This window comes from Trachypithecus francoisi, unplaced genomic scaffold (genome assembly GCF_009764315.1).
Source record: "Trachypithecus francoisi isolate TF-2019V2 unplaced genomic scaffold, Tfra_2.0 Contig00684, whole genome shotgun sequence".
Lineage (NCBI taxonomy): Eukaryota > Metazoa > Chordata > Mammalia > Primates > Cercopithecidae > Trachypithecus > Trachypithecus francoisi.
In genome coordinates, this window is record NW_022680820.1 from 38,332 (window position 1) to 53,687 (window position 15,356).

General features: G+C 41.3%; 1 long non-coding RNA gene across 1 annotated transcript; it reads left to right on the forward strand.

The window, feature by feature from the left end:
• The first annotated feature begins 2,880 nt into the window (after positions 1–2,880).
• LOC117087728 lies at positions 2,881–8,309 on the forward strand. The gene is made up of 3 exons (XR_004438893.1): positions 2,881–2,897; positions 5,352–5,409; positions 7,814–8,309. It is a non-coding gene; the product is annotated as an uncharacterized LOC117087728 (long non-coding RNA).
• The last annotated feature ends 7,047 nt before the right edge of the window (positions 8,310–15,356 follow it).

Sequence of the window (15,356 nt, forward strand, 5' to 3'; positions counted from 1 at the left end):
TATATGTATATAATGTGTACATATACATTATACATATGTATATACACATATATATATACACATACACACATATAGCTTGGAAAATCTATTTGTCTGATATTAATATAGTTACTTCAGGCCTATTTGATCTATGTTGGTATGGTATATGGTATATGTTTTGTTATTATTTAATTTGACTTATTTATGTCTTTAAATTTAAAGTAGGTTTCCTCACTGGGTACACATGAACATAAAGGTGGGAATGATGGACAGCGTACAGTCCAAAACCAGGAGGGAGGAAGGGGAGCTAGGATAAAAAATAATCTATTCGGCTCCAAGTTCACTATTTGCGTGATGGATTCAGTTGAAAGCCCAAACCTTAGCATCATGCATTATCCCATGTAACAAGCCTGGACACGTACCACTTGAATCTGAAATTTAAAAATAAAAAAGTTTTCCTGTAGGCAGCATTTAGTTGAATCTTCCTTTTTCGTACAATCTGACAATATCTGTCTTCAATTGGACTGTTTTGATAACTTACATTTAATATTTTATAGATCTGTTTCAGTTTAAGTCTGTTACATTGCTGTTTTCTATTTATCCATCTGTTCTTTATTTCCTTCATTTCTTTTCTGACCTATATGCATTATTTTTTATGCCCCCATTTTATTTTCTTTGTTGGCTTACTAGCTATATATTTATTTGCATTGTTAAATTTCTCAATTCTCAGCAACTATATATTGAAAATTCTACACCTTGCAATTCTCTTTATTGTCTCCTTCAGCTGTCCAGAGGCCAGCTATTGGTCTGAAAATATTTGTTACAAGCAGGTGTCATTAAGCACATTGTTTAGTCTAGCTGACATTATTTTCTGAACCAAGTCTTTCTTTATGAAAGAAGCAGTGCATTGGTTTAAATTCTGGAACAGGCTTTTTATCTCATGGTGGCTTCTTGCAGCATTGTTCTAGATGTTATAGAAATAGGCACATGGTAGAGTTCTGTCTTGGCAAGGCCAGAAAGGACTTTAAGCCTGCTGCAACACTTAGGCTGAGCCTTCAAAGTTGGCCAGTTTGTTCACCCAGAAAATGGAGTAGGAAAGAATGCTCCAGATGTTATAAGTTTCTTGAAGTTGGTGACTTTGTCTTCTTAATCTTGGTAATCTCATAACAATGCCTGACACATAATAAATGTCTGTAGGACTGAACTTAACAAATTGTGGGAATTAATGTCAGTAAGCATCAAAATAAGAGATAGATGTATCTCATTGGGGGCAGCAAGTCTAGGATGAAAAATGATGCTAGAGAAATAGCAAAAAAATCACACATGGAAGGCATTGTTTGACATGTTAAGGATTTAAATCTTATCCTAAAAAGTATAGAAGGTTATTTGAAGGGTTTCAAACAGGTTGTCATCAGATTCACATTTTAGAAGATGCCTGAGTGCACTGTAAAGGATGGTTCAGATTGGGCTAACCCGAAGGTAGAGAGACCAGATGTGGGCTCTTGCAGTAGTCCCCCAGAAATATGACAAGAACCTGAGCTAAGATTAGCTTCCCACTAGGGAGCAGTCATTTCTGTCTCCAGACATAGACTCAGTGGAAATTCTTCCAGCTCTGAGATATTCAGTGGTATTTGGTAGCAACCAGTACCTTTCTCTCTCCTCCCAGACTTAGGAAGTCCATGCCTGCCTTGTTCTGAATGTTTGCAATGGAAGGGTGAACAACATCTTAAGGGGGCATGAAGGAGCAAACGTGGTGTAGTCTAACTATGCATTATTGCCAGTTCCTTCTACTGGAAATCAAATATGTCCCCAAAGACAGTGCTCCTGACAAAAGAAAAGACAGCCAACACTTCAACACTCCTCATTCCAAGAGTTCTTTCTGGACACATGTGTTTATTCTTGCCCAAAATGCTTCTTTACCAGAAAATCACAAATTTTTCTTCATAATTTCATACCCCAGAGAACCCTGTCTTAGTCTGTTTTATGTTGCTATATCAGAAATCCTGAGACTGTGTAATTTATAAAGAAAAAGTAATGTATTTGTCTCACAATTCTGGAGGCCAGGAAGTCCAATATGGAGTAGCCCTTCTCGTGAGGGTCTTGTGCTTCTTCAACTCATGGCAGAAAATGGATGGGGGAGTGGGAATGTCCAAAGAGATGAAACATGAGAAGGAAAAACTTGTTGTCATGGTAACTAATCAAGTCCTGTAAGAGTGAAACTGACTCCCAAGAGGCGACATTAATCTGTCCATGAAAGATCTGCTGCTCACTGCAGCATCCACCTCCCAGGTTCAAATGATTCTCCCACCTCAGCATCCTGAGTAGCTGGGATTACAGGTGCACCACTATGTCTGGCTGATTTTTTTTTTTTTTTTTTTTAATTTTAGTGAGACGGGGTTTCACCATGTTGGCCAGGCTGGTCTTGAACTCCCGACCTCAGGTGATCTGCCCCCTCTGTCTCCAAAGTGCTAGGATTACAGCCATGAGCCACCGGACCCGGCCTGATCTTTTTCGTATTGAACTGGACTCTTACTTATTTTCCCCTGAAAGAAGCGGGTGTGCCTTAAGGGAGAAAATTGATCTGCAAGGTTCCCATTCTAAGATGCCACCACCAATAAACCTACAGTACCATTCAGTATTGTTAATATATGGGAGTTATTTTCTAAACCTTGGACCTTTTCTTTTCCTCTTAGATCAATTTTTCCAAAATTTAGCCTGTTGTTTCTAGAACAGAAAGAGTATCATGTCAGACCCATGAATCAATGCCTTTCTCCGTATTTTACCCATGCAGATGGCTGGTTTACACTCTTCTGATAAGGTTGGGCCAAAGTTTTCAATTCCATCCCAACTTTTTCTAAGTCAAGTTCAGCAATTTCAGAGGTAACACAGCCTCGCCCTACTAAGATGCCATAAAGCAGGTAACCATGTGATTTGTTCTTTATGGAAGAATAAATAGACTGACTCAATGAATAGCCATTGTTTTATATGATTAAACTTCACATCGTTTGTAAATTCTGATACTGAGTGTGTCATGTGCCATGCCACCAAAATAAGCAAATTATGTAGACAATATTTGGAAAACAGTGTTGCGTGTGTAGCTGTGTGAGGCAGGGAGAGAAGAGAGAGGGTCACCTGTCTGGCTTGGTACCAGCTCTGCCATCTGCCAGCTGCCACTGTCGCTCAGGTGAACACTTCACCTCTCTTATACAAAATGGATATTTACTTGGTAAGGATTCTAGATAACCTAGCACTTACCACTGTTCAGGTACATAATAGCTTCTCAAATAGATGACAGTGATTGTCAGGGTAATACTTCCTAAGGTGCTCCCTGGCTTTAAAATTCAATGACCCTGTGAAAACACTGATGGGTGTTGAAGCTGGATAATAAACGCAAGGAGGTCACTGTATCCTCTGCTTTCGTTTGTATTTGGAAGGTCTCAAAATTAAAAAGTAGGAAAAAGAAAAAAACAAGGCTGGGTCTGGAGGCTCACCCCTGTAATCCCAGCACTTTGGGAGGCCGAGGCGGGTGGATCACATGAGGTTAGGAGTTTGAAACCAGCCTGACCAACATGGTGAGACCTCGTCTCTACTAAAAATTCTAAAATTAGCTGGGTGTGGTGGTACATGCCTGTAATCCCAGCTACTCGGGAGGCTGAGGCAGGAGAATTGCTTGAACCTGGGAGGCAGAGATTGCAGTGAGCTGAGTTCACAGCACTGTACTCCAGCCCAGGTGACAAGAGCAAAACCCTGTCTAAAAAAAAAAAAAAGAAAGAAAAGAGAACACAGAAAACAATTAATGATCCCCTATTTCAAATAGTCTGAGCTTGGATAAGGTATTTGAGAGCCCTTCATATGTGCTTAACCCAGAGAAGAACATTTACATCAGTTGCTGTATACGGACATCCCGCAGATCAAAGTCAGCCTGCAGTTAAGTTTGTTTGGCTTAAAGAATATTTAAATAACAGGAGATGGTATGCAAAGTGGGCTTTCTCATTTCTAAAAAGTTAGAGGATCTGGCAACCCAGGAGCCACATTGCTGCGAGACAATTGCCTAAAGCAAGGCTCTTCTGCTACTTTGAGCCACAACTATGCTCTGCTCTCTGCCTCTTTTTCTTATTCCATATTCAGTTCATTTCAATTACGTGCCAGACACTTAGGCTTCTGGTATCTTCTGGACTGATAAATGACTCATTTTTTGGTCAGTGCTCCCATCCATATTAATTACCGATATCTGTGTTTATTGAGTCTGGACTCTCAGAGTAGTGAGATGGATATATGCCTTTGTTCTCCCCATTCCTCTCCCCTGGTTTCTGTAAACATCAGCTGATTCTTCAGTTTCAAAAGAAGAGGGCCAGGCAAAGTGGATGTCCAGAAATAAGACTCTACTGAGATGAGCCAGAGAGGAGGGGACATACCCTACAAGTGTCTACAGCTTCCTCAAGCTACTGCAATGAAGAACCAACAAAATATGAGCCAAGTTCTTGGACCACATTGCAGAAACCAAGCAAGAGGTAGAGTCAGGTCACTTCAAAGTAAGAGCCTAAAAAGACATTTTCTATATACTAAGATGTCCTGCTCCTGGGATGAAAACCTCTCAAACAATAGAACTGACTCTAAAGTACTCTGTGCTAGGAAGCATTCTGCCTTATTTTTCCTTTCTCCTGTTGTAGTAGATTGTTTCATTCAGCAGTTTATCTGCCTAAAATTAATACTGAAGCTGAATCAAATATGGTTAAAAAGCCATTAGGCAATAGACCCATGGTCATAGCAGCATGATTCACCGTAGCCCAAAGATAGACACAACCCAAATGTCCATTGACAAATGAATGGATAAACAACATGTGTTATATCTATACAATGGAATTTTATTCAGCCTTTAAAAAAAAGAAATTCTGACACATGTCACAACATAGATCAACCTTGAGGACATTATGCTTAGAGAAATAAGCTAGTTGCAAAAGAACAAACACTGTCTGATTCACTCATATGAGGGACTTAGAATAGTCAAATTCGTAAAGGCAGAAAGGAAAGTGGTGGTTGCCAGGGACTAAAGGATGGGTCGTGGGAAATTATGGTTTAATGGGTACACAGTTTTAATCTTGCAGGATGAAAAGAATTCTGAAGACAGATGGTGGTGATGGTCACACAACAGTGTGAATGTACCTAATTCCCCTTAACTGTACACTTAAAAATGGTTGATAGTAAATGTAAAGTTATGTGTATTTTACCACAATTAGAAAACAAAACAAACAAACAAACAAAAACACTTTAACCAAACCTAGTTCAAAATCCTGCAGTGCTGCTTCTAATGATTTCCTACGGAGATAACCACCTTCTAAATTGTCTGTCCTCCTTTGGTTAATCTGTAATAGCAAATGACCCAGAGTCAGCAGATGGATGAACTCCTGGACGTGCTTATTGAAAGTGGAGGTAAGACTGCCTGTGTCCTGTCCATTAGGACATTCTGAGCCTGCGTGAACTCTTAAGGAATGAACTCTCGGTAGCAAGATCAGATGCACACTGTGAGTCGGATGTACCAGGCAGTCCTCAGGGAGAGTCATTTCCTTTGAGCTTCTCACACATTTTTACAGCTGATAAAATAAAGCATAGTGGATGATTCCTCACTGCCTTTGTCCTAGGAGCATTTTTCAGAATCATTTTAATAGTTTTCATGTCTCAGCCTAATCCTTGTTTCCTTAAGTGTTTTCTCTTGCTGTACTACTTCTTTCTATGGTCTAATCTCAATGTGCCTGCCTTCTCAATTATGAGAAAAGAAAAAAGCAGATAATGAACACTTTGTGCCACCAACTCAAAGTGAAATTCAATTAGTAGCCTTCCACTGGACGGTTCATTCAGGCTTAAATGTTATTCATGCTAGCAATAAAACATAATCAACATGTGCTTTTTGTCATCTTTTAATTTGTTCATTTATTTACTTAAAAAATTACAGAGTGTGTACCTAGAATTTCAAACCACACAAATGAATAGATGACCTGAGGAGGATGTATAGAAAAAAGAAAAGAACTCAGGGAAGAATCTTTGTGCCAAAAACATTTAAAATTTCAGAGACGGAGGTAGCAAAGGACTCAGAGAAGGGGTAGTCAGGCATTGTGCTAGTCTCAGTGCTGCATCAGACGAAGTCCTGATTTCTATAGAGTTTACAGTCTGGTAAGGGAGACAGACAACAAGCAAGTGAACAGACCTTTCCTCCACTGTAACAAGAGGGAAGAAGAAAGAGATGGGTACAAACATATGTGTGTATATGAGTTCTGTGATGGAAAAATAAGTTCATATCAGATGCCTGTATTTATATACACACACACACACACACACACATATGCATACACACACACACATATATATGTGTGTGTGTATGTGTGTGTGTATATATATATATATAGAGAGAGAGAGAGAGAGAGAGAGAGAGAGATGGAGTCTCACTCTGTCACCAGGCTGAAGTGCAGTGGCACAATCTTGACTCACTGCAACCTCCGCCTCCGGGGATCAAGCAATTCTCCTGCCTCAGCCTCCCGAGTACCTGGGACTACAGGCGTGCGCCACCATGCCCAGCTAATTTTTTATATATTTATTAGACATGGGGTTTTACCACGTTGGCCAGGATGGTCTCGATCTCCTGACCTCATGATCCGCCCACTTTGGCCTCACAAAGTGCTGGGATTACAAGCGTGAGCCACCGCACCTAGCCTGCTCTTGTATATCTTTAATGAAATATGTGGCAAGGCCAGAAACGCATGAGGATGTAGAAAAGGAGTGTGGAAGATTCAGGTGAAGAAGAGCAGTTATGACTTAATCATGAAGGAATTGAGTTTTCTGGAGAAACACAGCAGGGTTGTTTTGCAGTCTTAAATGCCAGCGGTAGGTCTGACATCAGAAATCTAAAGTGAAACCAAGTCAGCTTAGTTGTTTAATTTTTCTGTTGCAATGTTCTGCTGATCAGAGCATGCTCAGTGAAGGCAGATGATCAGGTTTATCCAGAGGTGGGGTTCTGCCAAAACTACAGGCTGGACAAGGAAAGAAGTGAAGACCACAGGGACTGGTGGACAGTGATAACGTAGTAGAGTCTATGGATTGGCGTGACTGTAAATGGTTGGGAAATTATTGTTACCAGGTACTTAATAAGTGGCTTGGAGGGTTTGGAGAGGAGGGACAGAGAGTAGAAAACATAGCTTGAAAGTGAGCTTTCAGAGGGATGCAGTATTTGGAGATGACACAATCCAAGGTGTGTCTGACAGGGTGGGAAAGAGGGAATCACTGGAGTTGAGAGCAAATCGGGAGCAGAAAGACCACCATGAATGCTGTGATTTCCAAGGATGCTCAGGTTACAGAATGAGAAGGGCTGAAGTGGGGAAAAGGCAATGGAGTAGGAAGTAGAGTTTTCAGTGAATGAGGAGGAGTGACTAGGAGGCTAGGGGTGAGGCATTGGTGTCACCCTCAAAACCCAAAACTGCTGAGTTGTCATCAGAAGGAGGGGGAGTAGCAATCAGAAAGTGGCAATCAGGTGTGGCACCTTGTCCCTCATCTTCAGGCCCTCACTGAGGGTGTCGGGATGGACTCAAGGGACTACCAGAGGTCAGAGGAGTAGGCACAGGAACCTTCAGGGAAGAGAGCTTAAGAATCACAGAGTGGAATTCCCAACAGGAAAGGGTTTGGGAAAGATGAATTGGAGATTGACAGAGCAGCTTAGAGATGAGACTGGGTGGTGAGCAGTGACCACGGAAGTGACTATCTTCTGTATCTAAGTGTAAATCACTCATATTGCATGGCATGCTCAATTGGAAGTGATTTAACAAGTCACATCATGTTTTGCCAACAGAAATGCCAGCAGACTCTAGAGAGGATCACTCATGTCTTCAAAAAGTCCCAAGATACCTAGATCTTCCCAAAGTCCAACTGCTGTCCTCCCCAAGCCCTCGGCTTCCTTCGAACAAGTCTCTTCAGGCAGCCAGATCCCCTTTGATCCCTATGCCACCGACAGTGATGAGCATCTTGAAGTCTTAGTAAATTCCCAGAGCCCCCTAGGAAAGGTGAGTGATGTCACCCTTCTAAAAATTGGGAGCGAAGAACCTCATTTTGATGGGATAATGGATGGATTCTCTGGGAAGGCTGCAGAAGACCTCTTCAATGCACATGAGATCTTGCCAGGCCCCCTCTCTCTGATGCAGACACAGATTTCACCCTCTTCTGTGGACAGCAATGGGCTTCAGTTAAGCTTCACTGAATCTCCTTGGGAAACCATGGAGTGGCTGGACCTCACTCCACCAAGTTCCACACCAGGCTTTAGCGCCCTCAGCACCAGCAGTCCCAGCATCTTCAACATTGATATCCTGGATGTCACTGATCTTGATATGAGTTCTTCCATGGACCTTCACTTATAGCAGTGGCAGAATGCCCGATGCACCAGCACTATGGAAGACCAATAGGAGTTCCATGGGGGAAAGCACACAGCCATAGGTATTTTAGTGTCTGAAAAAAGAAGAAGAAGAAGAAGAGAGGAGGAGGAGGAGGAGGAGGAGGAGGAGGAGGAGGAGGAGGAGGAGGAGGAGGAGAAGAAGAAGAAGAAGAAGAAGAAGAAGAAGAAGAAGAAGAAGAAGAAGAAGAAGAGAATTAAAGAGAAACAATGGAGACTTCTGTGCCAACCAACAAGAACAAATAGAAGACATTTTTAGAAATACATATACTGAAATATTTACCAACATTCAGTACCTGTTAATGATTTCAACAATGCATTCAAAAATGTGCTTTCTCAGATTAAGGATGCTAAAAAAGATATTTCACTGCCTTTTCAAAGACCAGTATATTTTCTAGTCCATTATTTTTCTCAGGCATTTTTGGGGCATAAGCTCACACTGCAAGCTTTTCTCATTAATTCACTAGAGATAACGTGGAAAGGAAACACAGTCTTTTGGGAGCACAGGGAAGCCAGCCCTCCAAGGTTATGGAAGACATACCTGCGATGGAAGCTGTTGCCCAATGTCTCCTTTACTATCTTTCAAAAGAGAAGCCAGACCCAGCTTCAAATCAAAAGTTCTTGAGACAGAGGGACAAAACCAATCTTTTTCTTTTTCAAGGAAAGCTAAATCAACTCAATGTCCCTCTACCACAAAACTGCCCCACTGGAGTGGTTCTGAACCTGTACCCAGGACTCTGTGTGGTCACTAATAACAGTTAACCTGAACTGAGTCCACAGTACTCCACCCAGAACTTTCTTCTTTTTTAACCCAGTGGCCCAATCATTCCCACCATATCTCTGCTGATAAGTACGTGTCCTAGATGAGAACCCTGAAGGATGCAGACCTTCTTCCCCAGAAGGAGATGCCACAAACTCCCCAACACAGCCAGCCCCCTTTAGTTCCAAAGACTAGAGATGACCACATTGGTAGAAACATATCTCGAGGCACAGGAAGGAAGCCGTACCAGGGATAATTCAGATAGGACTAGAGAATAACATCATTTCACGTTCCCTAGAATAAACACCCTGGGTTCCTATAACAGGACTATTACTTGTGGGAGTCCAACTTCTCCTTTTGTTTTGCCATTATCACTTTATCTTTCTCTCACTCCACTTTTCCCTCAAGGTACCAATCCTTTCCTGTTCCTCATTTGGCCATCTTTCTTTTTCTGCCCCAACATTGGGAGGGGAGGACTTCTCAGCTCTAACAAGCTGCCATACTCCTAAGAAAGCCATTTTTGAAAAATGTAATAATCCAGGTTCTTCTGGAGAACTCATTCTCCACACGCACAGTTTGCTGCAAAAGGAAGTCACAAGAATTTCTGGAGGAAGAAACTGGTGACTTGGTCCATCAGTCACAAAGTTCCTTCTATTCTCATTTAGTTTTCAAGAAATTAATTGGTTTGTGTTGCTCTGGGGAAATTGGAAATCATTACATTGTAAAGACAAATACGGATGATATTTACAGGAGAGAATTTCAGATCTGGGTTTTTGAAAGAAAACAGAATTGCACATTGAAAACAATGGAAGGAAAAAGACAATGGTCTAATGCGCATTCCTCATTACCTCTCGTGGCTTTGGCTGGGAGGTGGAAAAATAAAATTTCAGGACAGTCTCTGTAAGGCTCACTGTGGCTCCAGTTCACCATTTTATATTGTTGCATGCTGTAGAAAGGAGCTATTGCTGTTGTTTTGTTTTTTTTATTTAAATCACTAAGGCACTGTTTTTATCTTTTGTAAAAAAAAAAAATGTTGTTCACTGTGCACTTATAGAAAAAATAATCAAAAATGTTGTGATTTTAGAAGCTCTCTTTTTGATAAACCAAAGATTTAGAAGTCATTCCATTGTTAACTTGTAAAAAATGTGTGAACACAGAGAGGTTTTGGTGATTGCTACTCTGAAAGCTGCCAGATCTTATTCTGGGGGTGGGATGTGGGTGGGCGAATACACATACACACACAAATACACATGTATGTATGATAGATACATACATATGTGTCTATTATATCTGTGTGTGCATGTATCTTCAAAAGCAGCATGACTGAGTTCTACACCAAAAGCCTTTAACCCTTAATCTGATGTGAATCTTACCTGGCCTTTCTCACTATGAATTTCTGATTAATCAACCAGACTACACGTTGCCTCTCTGTGTATGACTAACGGCTCCAACCCGATGACTCACAGCTACTTGCTTATCGTGAACAAGCTCATCTTGGCAGTGAATATGGATGTGAAAAGACAGAACCGCTTCACCATTAGTAGCTGGAAATGGTCTCACAGTCTCTTATAGAAGAATATGAAAGGAACATGAAAATCATTTTACATTCCTTTATCTGCATTGTGTTTTAAAAGATCCACATGGTAAATTTTTTATTTTGCTTTTATGTCAGTCATCAGAACCAACAAAATCCAGAAGAAAAAATCGCCAGTGTTTCCTTCGAAGATGAAGCTACTGGGGAAGAAAACCTTATTAATATACTCCACACATTTGTTCATTCCTCAGCTGTTGATGTTTTCTTGGGGTCTTGACAAAGCTTGCTGGTCAGTGCACTTTTCAGGTGTCACGTTTTGCTGTTTGTATGTTCTTTTTCTTCCCCTTACTTCCTTTGGAAAACACATTCACACAGTGCGCCTACTCTGAGACCTGGCACTGAGTGTTAATTATATTTTTCCTTTGGGTATTTCTATCTGAGAGACTAGACCTAGTTAGGAGGCCTCTGTACTTCTCCAGATTGTGCTTTTTTATGGGGATCTTTTAGGCTATGACCCAGGACTGATAGATACGCCTGACGGTAGACAAAAGATAAAATGGTTCCTATATCCCAATGCAAACCAACACAGTTAAAAGAGCAGATCTCTGGATAACTGCTCTCAACCTCCTTCCACAGTCTCCACAAACCACATTCACCCTCTCTCTTTATAGCTCAGACATGAAATTTGAGGGAGAAAACTGGAGATAATGGGAGAAAATTGATGACGTTGGCTGCTTCCAGTACATCAGATAATCCATGAATTTGTCTCCCATTGAGAATTTTATTTTAAATTCTTTTAACTCTTAGTTGTGTCTTGTGTGATGACAAATACAGGCACGACTAAAAGATGTACAGAGACTTACGAAGATGGTCACATGCAAGTTTCCTAATGCTCTTAGAACCTGAAGATGACCATGTGCCGTTTTCTTAAGACCTCTGAACCCCCATGGTGATGAGGACTTGAAGACATTTGCAGCTATCTGCTGCAGTCTAGTCGATTCATACCTACCTAAAGAAGTCAAAAAATGTATTCGTGCAAGTGCTTGCAGCAAGCCAGTGCTTATTAGTCGTGACCCTGCTTCTAACAACGTTAATAAGACAACACATATTCTATTGTAAGGGAGAAAGAGGGAGGAAGAGAGGGACGGAGGGAGGAAGGAGAGGGAGGGAGAAAGGAAGGGAAGACAGGAGATGGGAAGGGGGACAAAGAGAGAAGGAAAGAGAAGGGAAGGAAGGAAAGAAGAGAGGAAAGAAGGAAGGGAAGAAAAAAGGGCCTAACTTTCTGATCTATGAACTTCTCAGTTCAGCTAAGATGTAACACTATGAGAAGTAAATCAGAATTTTTTTAGGGACAAGTCATTCTTAGCACTACAATAATTGTACCAGTAATTGAGGAAACCAAGACAGCATTCACCTGAACAATCAAGGAGCTGAGAACTGTCAGCCTTTTGCCATTCAAAAACATTTACATCCAACCTGAAAAAAAAAAAAGAATCAGTAAAACCTATCCAAAGCATTCAAAATAGTCCTTTCCAAATATTATTTATTTTAAAGTCAATCAGCTCTTCTAGAAACAGATTCTGGTCTGGCTGAAAACTTCCACATCAGATTTACTCATCCAGTGGCTAATATTTGATACCCACCATGGGCAAAGCACACAAATCTTTAGATAAACAATACTGAATTGATTCAGCACAGATTGTTCAGATTTGAATGACCAGGGGGTTGTATTTGCTACATGTAGGAACACTGAGAATCTCCCAGTTCTCAAACTAGAAACCTTTTAGCTATGATAAAAAAAAAAGGTGGGGGGGAGATCTTCATTTTTCCAAAAGGGAGGGTAGAGGTGGGGATCACTTTTTAGCTAAAAGCTATCTCTCACTCCAAAATTCTTGCCTTTTTCTTGGTGGACAAACACCAGTAGTCTATCACTTCGAGATCTTTTAATATTTCCCATCATTTAAAACATCCACAAGAGTTTGAAGATTTGTTTTGATTGCCAGATACAGAAGCCCCTTGAAAGTAAGGAAAGGGTGGAGGAAGCTTTTTTTGTGTCCTATCCCTATTTATCATAGCAGCTTTATAGACAAAAGGGACACTTACTGGTGATCCTCTTGCCCTTAAAAGAAAATCATCTAAGAATACAAAGGCAATTTGATTTCCCCCTACAGCCCTCAGCTGCCTTCCTCACAGAAGGAAGTTCCGAATTGCTGGTACACAGTTTACTATCAAATATCAGATATGAGAAAACTTGTAGTTAAAAGAGTCTGGGTTCTTGGTTTTCTCATAAATCCAACATAAACTGGTAGATTGGTTCAGGGTTGAAATTGCCAATGGTTTATTAGACAGATGATACTGACAGACACACAAAGCCCAGGTCCTGAACAAGACAATCCTATAGCGCCAAGATCTGGTCAGTTGCGTTAAGGAGCTGAGTTTGATTCTAGAGTCCAGGTTTATAGAGAAATCATGGTTAGATTGAGATTACCCATGGGGAGACGATTGCAAGACAGGATGAGATCTGGGAAGAGTTTTGTTGTCATCTGCCAGGGAAATTGTCCTAGGACCCATTGAATGCAATAACATGTGAGTAAGTTCCCTTTTGATTCTGGGACTCAGGGATTTTCCCTGTGGATTAAAACAAACCAACGCCTGAAGGTCTCCTGTGCTTATTTAACCATCTGCTCCCATCATGAACACTGGAGCATGCATTTCCTAGAAGTGGCTTCATAGCTCCTGTGTGTTAATGGAAAAGGGGAGTATAACGATGGGGATCCTGGAAGTCACTTTAATGTTTTCCAAAGGAAAGGAACCCACACTGCTCCCCAGAGTTCCTCTCCAATGGCCCTGCAGTGGGAACGGAGGATAATGTATTGCTGGGTGCTAAAATCCCCCCTCAGCGAAGCACAAAGAGACACTTTGTAAAGAAAAAAAGAGCAAGCATAGGTTCTCTGCAGGACCTTGGGGAGTGGCGTTTTCACGTTGGTCTCTTGGCTCATTATGCATAATCCGAAAGAAATGTGGGTTACTGGGAAGAGACAAAAAGCAGTGGCTAAAATACCAAGTTGGCATGTGTTCTTTTTTTTTTAAAAGAAAATGCATATATTTTTAAATAAAATGTTTATTTTAAAAAGAAATGTAAAGCTTTTTTTTTTCTCGTGGCTGTGTGATGTACCCAGGCCTTGTGCTATGTGTTATTTTTATGTGTTATTTCCTTTTATTCCCACAATGGCCCCACGAAGTAGTATCATTATATCCTCATTTTTGCAAATAAAGACACCAGGCTCAGAGGATACATAAATTGCCTAAAGTTACACGACTGAGAAATGGCAGAACCAAGAGTCAGACTGCAATTTGCCCACCTCCAAAGCCCGGATCTTAAGCACTGCACACACTGCCTGAACGGATACTTATTATGGATCATACTAATACAATCAGAACCTTTACAAAACAGATTCTCAAGCTATGCATATGCCCATTAAGATACACATATACATATACAACTTAGCCAATTCAATGTTTTCATCAGTTTAGTCACTGAGCAAGTTGAATAATAACACAGGATACATTGGGTATCAAGAGGCCTGTATATATAGACACCCTGAATAAGACCTAGTTTTTAATCTACCTTTTCTTCTTAAGTGTATTCCTGCCTATTATTTTGTCATTGGTGAACATATGAACCACACAGGGGAAATGTCAGACTGTGAAAAGACCCCTGGAGCTGGCAAACATCCCAAGCCCTGGTTTAGCTAAGAACTGATCTTTCTCCCTAGCACAGGTCTCTCTGCCCCTGCGTCAGCCTTACTTTCTGGTGAGCTCTCCCATGTAGAATCAACAAGGTCATGGGTTACCAGCAGCCCCACATGTAGTAATTCCAGCAACAAGAGAGTTTCTCAATCCTGGGAGTCCTGGCAGAAATCTCAGAGCTTGCTCTCAGTGGTCCCAGCAGGGAATGGTCATCCCTGAATCCATCTCTATGGCCATGAGAGGCAGATATAAATACATGCACAGGGTCTGGATTCCCTGCTCAGCCCTGAGCTATGGAGTGGGATCATTTGAATCTTATGGACTGGCAGTAGGGAAGGTGAGTTCTTCTAAGAGAAAATTGGGGAGCTAGTACCAAAGGGTGCTGAAAAGGCAGAAATAGTAGATTTCTACAACATAATTCCTACTTTCAGGAAGTTTGCCATCTAGCGAGGAGACAAGAAAACAGGGTATAATGCGTAGTCTGATTAATTGCATGCTATGTGCTACCCAGAAGGGCATTTAATAAAGTCTTGTGGGTGGAGGTGGAGGAAGGATGGATGGCCAGGAAGACTCCACTCTCCAGAGGAGGAAGCCACTAAGCCAAGACATTAAATGACACAGGAGTTAGGCAGGCAAACTACTAAGGAAAGGAGCATTCAGGCTGAGGAAATAGCCCGTGCAAAGGCCTGAAGTTTAAGAGAATTGACCATCTTCAGGATGTAGAGAGTAGAACAAGGGGGCAGGGGTACTGCTGATAGAAGCGTAGGAAAGAAAAGAAGGCCAGGGCTGTCAGAAGAAAGTACCACAGTGGCCGGGCACGGCAGCTCCCACCTGTAATCCCAGTACTTTGGGAGGCCAAGGTAGGTGGATCGTGAGGTCAGGAATTTGAGACCAGCCTGACCAAC